The sequence below is a fragment of the Ischnura elegans genome, chromosome 8 (genome assembly GCF_921293095.1).
Source record: "Ischnura elegans chromosome 8, ioIscEleg1.1, whole genome shotgun sequence".
Taxonomy (NCBI): Eukaryota; Metazoa; Arthropoda; class Insecta; order Odonata; family Coenagrionidae; genus Ischnura; species Ischnura elegans.
The window spans coordinates 87,735,458-87,745,262 of record NC_060253.1 but is presented as its reverse complement, the minus strand read 5'-3'; the positions used below and the strand labels follow the sequence as shown (position 1 = coordinate 87,745,262).

The window sequence follows — 9,805 nt, the reverse complement described above, 5'->3', positions numbered from 1 at the left end:
ACAAACCTTTTTGCTTTTTCAGCACTTTGTAGCTACAGCTCTGCCTGATCATTTTCAGGTAGATAGAGTGTATTGTGATTTTTCCAAATACATTTAAAAAAGTATATCATTTTCTATCAGCAGCAAAACTGAAAGCCAATGGAATATTCCGTCCCATGCTATACGTCAAAGAGAGAACTATCAAATAAAATCCAGAATGCAGTACTATCACCATCACATGCAATACCAGCTTTTCCACAGGGTTCCCCCCTTGGAACGCTTCCTTCACTACTGTTTGTGAATGATAATTACCATGGATTTTCCATGGAGTCCATTAATGGCGAATGGTCTTTAAATCTGATAAAGCACTCCATCTCAACTGTTGACTTTAAAATTATCCATTCCATTGATTAACATACTGCAGTGTCAGTAGTAGTGCTACATGTCATTGACCTTCAGCAATTTTTGCTTCGTAGTACAGGAATAATTTATTGCAGCAAAACATCATTAAATGTAGGGTACTTGCCCTTTGTAAATGGAAACTCATTTTTTAAAATATGTATACTAATTACCTGAAAACATAACATAAGTTCCACTAAAATAGGGCAGGTGTACTGTTGGACTACAAATTAACATTAGATATGGATATTGATTCAATGGTAAGGAAATAAATATTCGAGCCCCTTTGTTTCATATGAAAGCATTGTGAAGATTACAACAAAATTCACAGTTACCTTTTCCTAAATGTCCCCATAGACAGATATGCAATTGAGTACTTTACATTGGTATGGAGTCCTTGCTATCACAAAAGTTCAGCCAATACTGAAAAGGTAGTGAAAATTAAAAAAAAAAAAACATTTGTATTGACAAAAGTTAGAAAGAATGATTTATTGGTTCAGATATATTATCATAAATATAGTTGTAAACAATTTTCATTCAAGATGTAAAAGTTTATTATTTTACATACACCAGTTTTATCTATGGTTATTTTTTGCCTAAGTTTTGGAGAGCAAGATATTAAAATATTAATTTTGGTTCAAATATGCATTCCACCGATAATATAACAAGAAATGCTACCTATTTTGAGACATATTCTAGTCATTAAATGATGTAAAATACCAAAATATAGCGACATAAAGACGTACACCAAAAATGTTAACCCAAACTTTCTGAAACCAAAATAACTCCCATTCCTTTAATTCACATCAAATCAGCATTGAAATTGTAATATGCAAAGATATTTTCACCTATTTATTATTCACTTTTGAATGTTTACCCCACAATGATGAAAATAGAGATAAATGCCACGTAAGCAAATGATCATCAGAAATGCTACCACAAGTTCACATCAAATATATACATTGATATATTCCTCAAACATGTTTGGCCATAGTTATATGACATCAAAACCAAACCCCTTTAACATTTTTAAACATATTCTAGTCATTAAATGATGTAAAATGCCAATAAATACAGACATAAGGATGTACTACACCGAAAAAGTTAACCCAAACTTTCCGAGACCAAAATAACTCCCATTGCTTTAATTTGCTTCAAATAAGCATCCTAGTTGTATAATAACACGATATTTTAACCTATTTATTATTCACTATTAATTTTTTTACCCCACAATGACGAAAATGAACATAAATGCCTCGTAAGCAAAATGTACATCAGAAATGGTACCCCAAGTTCTCATCAAATATTTACACTGATATATTCCTCAATCATTTTCACATATACTTAGCTAACATCAAAAAACAAACTACTGTATGATTCTGAGAAAGATTCTAGTCACACTTTAATGTAAAAGGCCAATTAATACCAACATGAAGATGTACACCGAAAATGTTAACCCAAACTTTCTGAAACCAAAATAACTCCCATTCCTTTAATTTGCTTCAAATAAGCATCCTAGTTGTATAATAACACGATATGTTAACCCTTTTTATTATTCACTATTAATTTTTTACCCCACAATGATGAAAATACATATAAATGCCTCATAAGCAAAATGTACATCAGAAATGTTACCCCAAGTTCTCATCAAATATTTACACTGATATATTCCTCAATCATGTTTACACATAGTTAGCTAACATAAAAAACAAACCACTGTATGATTCTGAGACAGATTCTAGTCACAATTTAATGCAAAAGGCCAATAAATACCAACATGAAGATGTACACCGAAAATGTTAACCCAAACTTTCTGAAACCAAAATAACTCCCATTGCCTTTATTTGCTTCAAATAAGCATCCTAGTTGTATAATAACACGATATGTTAACCCTTTTTATTATTCACTATTAATTTTTTTACCCCACAATGACGAAAATGAACATAAATGCCTCGTAAGCAAAATGTACATCAGAAATGGTACCCCAAGTTCTCATCAAATATTTACACTGATATATTCCTCAATCATTTTCACACATAGTTAGCTAACATCAAAAAACAAACCACTGCATGATTCAGAGACAGATTCTAGTCACACTTGTAGTAAAATATCAGTTTCAGTAAAAACCTAATCAAGGTTTTATTCAGCAAGAATAACACAGTTTAAGTAAACAACTTAAGTGTTGCCACGACAAATACAATTATTAAAATTAAGATCAACAACATAGTATGTTTATACCACATTCACCCCCACTAAAAATCGATTAGTATCTGATGTAGTCATTTAGATAGGCTGGTAGCCTTCGCTGCCGTCCACGTGGAGAACCTTTCTGTGGAGATGGACTCTTGGGTTGTTCAGAGACACTCTTACTCGAATTAGGTATGCCCTTATCTTGCCCTGTCTCTTCATCGCATGAGGAGTTTTGTGATGTCAGTTCTCCGGAGTCAATAGATGGGCTCAAGGGAGGTCCGTCAAGCTTGACTGGGAAGTCCCCTCTTGGAGCCAAATGTCTAATGGAAACACTTGATTCTTGCCCATTGGGAAGCTTTACATATGCATAGTCTGGATTTGCCTCTATTAATTCGACTTCCTGAACAATCGGGTCATACTTGCTGTGCCGCAAATGGTTTTTCATTAAAACTTGACCTGGTTTAGTTAACCATGTAGGCAAGGAGCGACCATTGAAAGATCTTCTGGGATGAGTGAACATACGTTCATGTGGGGTAGCATTTGTTGAGGTGCACAACAGTGATCTAATAGAGTGAAGTGCTGACTGAAGCACTTCTTCCCATTGTTCTGTCTTTAACCCTTTTGACTTTAAGGTCAAAAGTACAGTCTTCCATATTATTCCATTGTATCTTTCGACCTGACCATTTCCTTGGGGGCTGTAGGCAGTAGTTCTACTTGTAGCAACGCCTAAGGAGGTGAGAAATGATTTCAGTTCATGTGACATGAACGAAGCTCCTCTGTCGGAATGTATATAAGCTGGTGTACCAAAGAGCGAAAACACCATAGTCAATACTCTCACAACAGTAGATGCCGAAATATCTGTACAAGGAAATGCAAAAGGGAACCTTGAATATTCATCAACAATAGTCAGTAGAAAACGGTTCTTGGATGAGCTAGGTAAGGGTCCTTTGAAGTCTAAGCTTAATCTCTCAAATGGAGAAGTTGCCTTTATAAGCTGCCCTTCATTTCTACAGAATCGAGGTTTTAATTCATTGCAGCAGGTGCAAGAATTAATCACTCCTTTAATTTCTTCTAGTGTGTAGGGCAGGTTTTTAGCTCTAACCCAGTGGTGCATTCTTGTTACACCCGGATGACATAAAGCATCATGTAGTTCTTTGAGGTTCATTCTTCCCTCTAAGTAGGTACTTGCTGTAATCCTCGACATTGTGTCTGCAGTTGTGTTTTGGTTGCCTGGTCGGTAAATGATATCGAATTTGTAATTAGCTAATTCAAGTCGCCATCTCATAATTTTCTCATTCTTTATTTTACTTGAGTGATACTGATCAAACATGAAGGCAACAGACCTCTGGTCAGTGATGACCTCAAAATGTCTTCCGATAAGGTAGTGTCTCCAGTTCCTCAGTGATTCCACAATAGCATAAGCTTCCTTCTCAACAGAGGAATGTCTTTGCTCAGCTGCATTAAGTGTCCTAGAGAAAAAGGCAATGGGACGTTCGGCTTGACTCAGGGTGGCCCCAATGGCAAACTCTGAAGCGTCAGTTTCTACTCGAAAAGGTGTATTTTCTTCTATTGCAGAGAGTGATGCCTCTGCTACATCTTTCTTGAGTGAATTGAATGTTGTCACAGCTTCTTCAGACAGCGGGAATGGTCCTTTTACCAGAAAAGGGCGAATCTTCTCTGAAAATTTGGGAATCCATCGGCAATAGTGAGCAAACATACCTAAGGTTCTCTGAAGGGCTGGCATGTCATTTGGGACAGGTAGGTTCATCAAAGGTGCAAGCCTATCCGGATCAGGCTTTATAACTCTATCTTCGATCAGATATCCTAATATTTTCACAGATTTAGTTGAATATTTACATTTATCTTGGTTTAATGTCAGATTATACTTTTCTACTGCACCTAAAAATCTTTCCAAATTTTGGTCATGTTCCTGTTGGTCATGGCCGCAAACTGTTACATCATCTAGATAAGGAAAAGTACCTTTGAGCTTTTCTTCCTTGATAATTCTGTCAATGTTTCTCTGGAAAGCTGGGACACCGTTAGTTACCCCGAAAGGAATTCTGCGGAACTGGTAAAGTTTTCCAGCAGCTTCAAAAGCAGTATATGGCTTATCTGATTCTAGAATAGGTACTTGGTGATAGGCACTCTTGAGGTCAATGGTGCTGAATATCTTGTATTGTGATACATTCCGTACCAACTCCTCTATTCTTGGGAGAGGGTAGGCATCAAGCATTGTAAATTTATTAATAGTTTGTGAGTAGTCAACTACCATCCTAGGTTTATGATTTTCTCCCTTAACTACAAAAACTTGAGCACGCCATGGTGAGTTACTAGGTTCTATTACACCTTCTTTGAGCAATTTTTCCACTTCAGCAGCGATGAATATTTTGTCGGATTCTGTGTGACGTCTTGACTTAGTTATGACGGGTTTGCAGTCTGGTGTGAGATTGGCAAATAGCGATGCTGCTGGAACTCGAGCAGTAGCTAGTGAGCAGATTTTAAGAGGTGTTTGTTCTCCATGGAATTCTATTTCTACAGATGAGTGACTCTTCAGAAGATCGTGCCCAATCAGGAAGTCAGCACACAGATTTTTCATGATTAACACCTTAATATTTGCATATGTATAGGTCTGAATCTTCAAGGTCAGCGTACCACATCCAGTAACATCAGAACTCAAAGAAGAATTAGCCATGGTTATCTTACCGGAGTAAGGCTTAACGACTATTCCGCATCTCTCCACAAAACGTTCATTCAAGAAACTAAGAGAACTTCCAGTATCGATAAGTGCATTTAGTTCCACTCCATTGATCAATACCTTAGTCATGGATTTTTGAAGGCATAGAGGTGCTGTTACTGCAGAAGCCAAAAACGACGTAGAAGCTGTTGAATTTGTAGATGAATGTTTAAATCTTGATTTACATACTTTTTGGTAATGTCCTTTTTTTCCGCAACCTCTACAGATAATATCCTTTGCTGGGCAAGAGTCCCTTGGGTGCCGTTTGTTACCACAAAAGAAACATTTTTCAGATCGTACCAAAGCAGCTGATGTTGTTGTAGTATCTTCAGGGCTATCTTCTCTATGGTCAGCAGCAGCAACAGGAGTTGAATCTGCTGTATTCAGATAAGACGCTGAATGTAGCTCAGCCAGCTCAAGTGACCTAGCCTGGTCATGGGCCTTCTCTAATGTGACGTTGGTGTTTTCCAGTAATCTTTCTCGAATACGAGAGCTCTTGAGGCCTCGTATGAAAGAATCCCTTATGTACTCATCTTTATATTTATCAGCTGTTACTGCTTGAAATTCACAATCTTTGCTCATTTGTTTTAATACCTGGAGATATTCATCGACTGATTCACCCGTCTGCTGAGTTCTAGATGCTAGGCAGTGTCTTGCAAATATTTCATTTCGTTTTGTGATATATAATGAATCTAGTATTTTGATGGCATCTGAGTAGTTTTCTGAGTCACTAATATACCGAAAGACGTTAGCAGATACATAATTGCAGAGTAATTGCAGTTTACCATCTTCTGAAACCTTGTTCACTTGGCCCAGGAAATTAGCAAATGTTCTTTTCCAGTGTTTCCACTTCGATTCAGCACCCACATGTGAAGGGTCAGTATCAAATCTTTCTGGCTTTAAAAGCTGTTCCATCTTACTAAAGAATTCTTGCTGAATAAATTGTAGTAAAATATCAGTTTCAGTAAAAACCTAATCAAGGTTTTATTCAGCAAGAATAACACAGTTTAAGTAAACAACTTAAGTGTTGCCACGACAAATACAATTATTAAAATTAAGATCAACAACATAGTATGTTTATACCACAACACTTTAATGTAAAAGGCCAATAAATACCGACATGAAGATGTACACCGAAAATGTTAACCCAAACTTTCTGAAACCAAAATAAGGTATTTATGCATTTTCCGGGCTCCCGACTTTTTGCAATTTTTTTTCGTCCAATACATTCATAACAGTGTCCTGATTACGAAAATGATAATTTTTTGTGGCGGAAAAGCCGGGAAATTACCTAAAAAGCGAAAAAATCGGAGAGAAAAAATTCCAAATAAAGTGGTCATTTGAGTACTCAAAATGTTTGTAATATTATAGCAAACACATTCGTGCAAATTTTTTTTAAATCGAATGTAAAATAAGCTCATTACCACGTTTTACAAGCCGGAACTATTTTTTGGTAACGTACCGCGCGCAGCGATTCCTCTATTACACCGCGAAATACGATACCCACTTCTACCTCCCACTTCGTTATGTATTGGACCAGCTCGAGGGATATTTTTTTCTAGTTGACCAGCCCGTACATGTGCCCGGAAAGTGATTTACCCACTTCTACCTCCCACTTTGTTATGTATTGGACCAGCTCGAGGGATATTTTTTTCTAGTTGACCAGCCCGTAAATGTGCCCGGAAAGTGATTTACCCACTTCTACCTCCCACTTTGTTATGTATTGGACCAGCTCGAGGGATATTTTTTTCTAGTTGACCAGCCCGTAAATGTGCCCGGAAAGTGATTTACCCACTTCTACCTCCCACTTTGTTATGTATTGGACCAGCTCGAGGGATATTTTTTTCTAGTTGACCAGCCCGTAAATGTGCCCGGAAAGTGATACAAGTCCGAAATACGGTGATTTCTACGTGAAAACCTTGCCCTGATCCAACCCAAACCCACCTCGGCTTATTCGCATTTCGCGGTGTACGCGAGGAATCGCTGCGCGCGGTGCAGTACCAGAAAGTAGTTCCAGCTTGTAAAACGTGGTAATGAGCTTATTTTACATTCGATTTAAAAAATATTTGAACGAATGTGTTTGCTATAATATTACAAACATTTTGAGTACTCAAATGACCACTTTATTTGGAATTTTTTCTCTCCGATTTTTTCGCTTTTTAGGTGATTTCCCGGCTTTTCCGCCACAAAAAATTATCATTTTCGTAATCAGGACACTGTTATGAATGTATTGGACGAAAAAAAATCGCAAAAAGTCGGGAGCCCGGAAAATGCATAATTACCCAAAATAACTCCCATTGCCTTAATTTGCTTCAAATAAGCATCCTAGTTGTATAATAACACGATATGTTAACCCTTTTTATTATTCACTATTAATTTTTTTACCCCACAATGACGAAAATGAACATAAATGCCTCGTAAGCAAAATGTACATCAGAAATGGTACCCCAAGTTCTCATCAAATATTTACACTGATATATTCCTCAATCATTTTCACACATACTTAGCTAACATCAAAAAACAAACTACTGTATGATTCTGAGAAAGATTCTAGTCACAATTTAATGTAAAAGGCCAATAAATACCGACATGAAGATGTACACCGAAAATGTTAACCAAAACTTTCTGAAACCAAAATGACTCCCATTGCCTTAATTTGCTTCAAATAAGCATCCTAGTTGTATAATAACACGATATGTTAACCCTTTTTATTATTCACTATTAATTTTTTACCCCACAATGATGAAAATACATATAAATGCCTCATAAGCAAAATGTACATCAGAAATGTTACCCCAAGTTCTCATCAAATATTTACACTGATATATTCCTCAATCATGTTTACACATAGTTAGCTAACATCAAAAACAAACCACTGTATGAGTCTGAGACAGATTCTAGTCACAATTTAATGTAAAAGGCCAATAAATACCGACATGAAGACGTACACCGAAAATGTTAACCCAAACTTTCTGAAAACCAAAATAACTCCCATTGCCTTTATTTGCTTCAAATAAGCATCCTAGTTGTATAATAACACGATATGTTAACCTATTTATTATTCACAATTAATTTTTTACCCTACAATGATAAAAATACGTAAAAATGCTTCATAAGCAAAATGTACATCAGAAATGTTACCCCAAGTTCTCATCAAATATTTACACTGATATATTCCTCAATCATTTTCACACATACTTAGCTAACATAAAAAACAAACTACTGTATGATTCTGAGAAAGATTCTAGTCACACTTTAATGTAAAAGGCCAATAAATACCGACATGAAGATGTACACCGAAAATGTTAACCCAAACTTTCTGAAACCAAAATAACTCCCATTCCTTTAATTTGCTTCAAATAAGCATCCTAGTTGTATAATAACACGATATGTTAACCTATTTATTAATCAATATTCATTTTTTACCCCACAATGATGAAAATACATATAAATGCCTCATAAGCAAAATGTACATCAGAAATGTTACCCCAAGTTCTCATGAAATATTTATACTGATATATTCCTCAATCATGTTTACACATAGTTAGCTAACATCAAAAACAAACCAATGTATGATTCTGAGACAGATTCTAGTCACATTTTAATGTAAAAGGCCAATAAATACCGACATGAAGATGTACTCCGAAAATGTTAACCCAAACGATCTGAAACCAAAATCACTCCCGGGGCCTAATTGTACATCAAATATTAGTATAATAACGGTTTCCAATTGATTTCTACTTTTCTCTGGGCCTCTAGCCTTAGAACTCGCCTTTGTTTACATTTTTTAATAATATTTCGCTTTCGGCCATCTTGAATTTGGATGTACATCCACATGTATACCATGGAGAATACATTATATGTAATACATTATGTGTAATGTATTAATCATGATGTATACCAAGCCTCCATTCGGAACGATTCCTCTTGCAGCCTCTTGTCTGGATCAGTGTGCACCGGTGTGCACGGAGGTGGCGCGGGTGGCGCTGCCAAGGGGGCGACATACCCATAAGGATAATGCGTATAGGTTTTGATACATCAGTGCCATCTATGCCAGTGGTCCAATGCTGCCGCGAAGTTTGAATGCACATCTCGGCGCGTGTTTCAATTTTTTTTACGCGTCACGATAGAGCGTGCTATTCAGGCCTAATAATGATACTGCAATTGCGAGAAACTTAAAAGCAGTGAATGTAGGAAAATCTTCCTGAAGAACTTCCCCAGGTTACTTAAGCAGTAACCATAATACAAGATTAATGTACAAAGTCAACTGGCGATCTGGTGGTTGGTAAGAATAATGATCTCGGAAACTTACTTCAGTGGACATTAGTATTTATTGATACAATAACTGGCAAAAGAAATACAACAATAACAATTTCAATATGACATACTAGAGATGAAATCTGAGGAAGTTAACCATTCTACAAGCACATGAGATGCACAAGCAACAAATATCAATGACAACATGAGATGAGCAGCCTTTGCGTAATAGGAGAAAGATTCCAT

At 36.4% G+C, this 9,805-nt stretch overlaps 1 long non-coding RNA gene across 1 annotated transcript; it reads right to left on the bottom strand.

Moving 5' to 3' along the window:
- Positions 1-453: 453 nt before the first annotated feature.
- Positions 454-9,286, bottom strand: LOC124163582. Its single transcript, XR_006865809.1, has 3 exons — positions 9,204-9,286; positions 714-801; positions 454-551 (listed from the first exon to the last, which is right to left on the bottom strand). It is a non-coding gene; the product is annotated as an uncharacterized LOC124163582 (long non-coding RNA).
- Between the last annotated feature and the right edge of the window lie 519 nt (positions 9,287-9,805).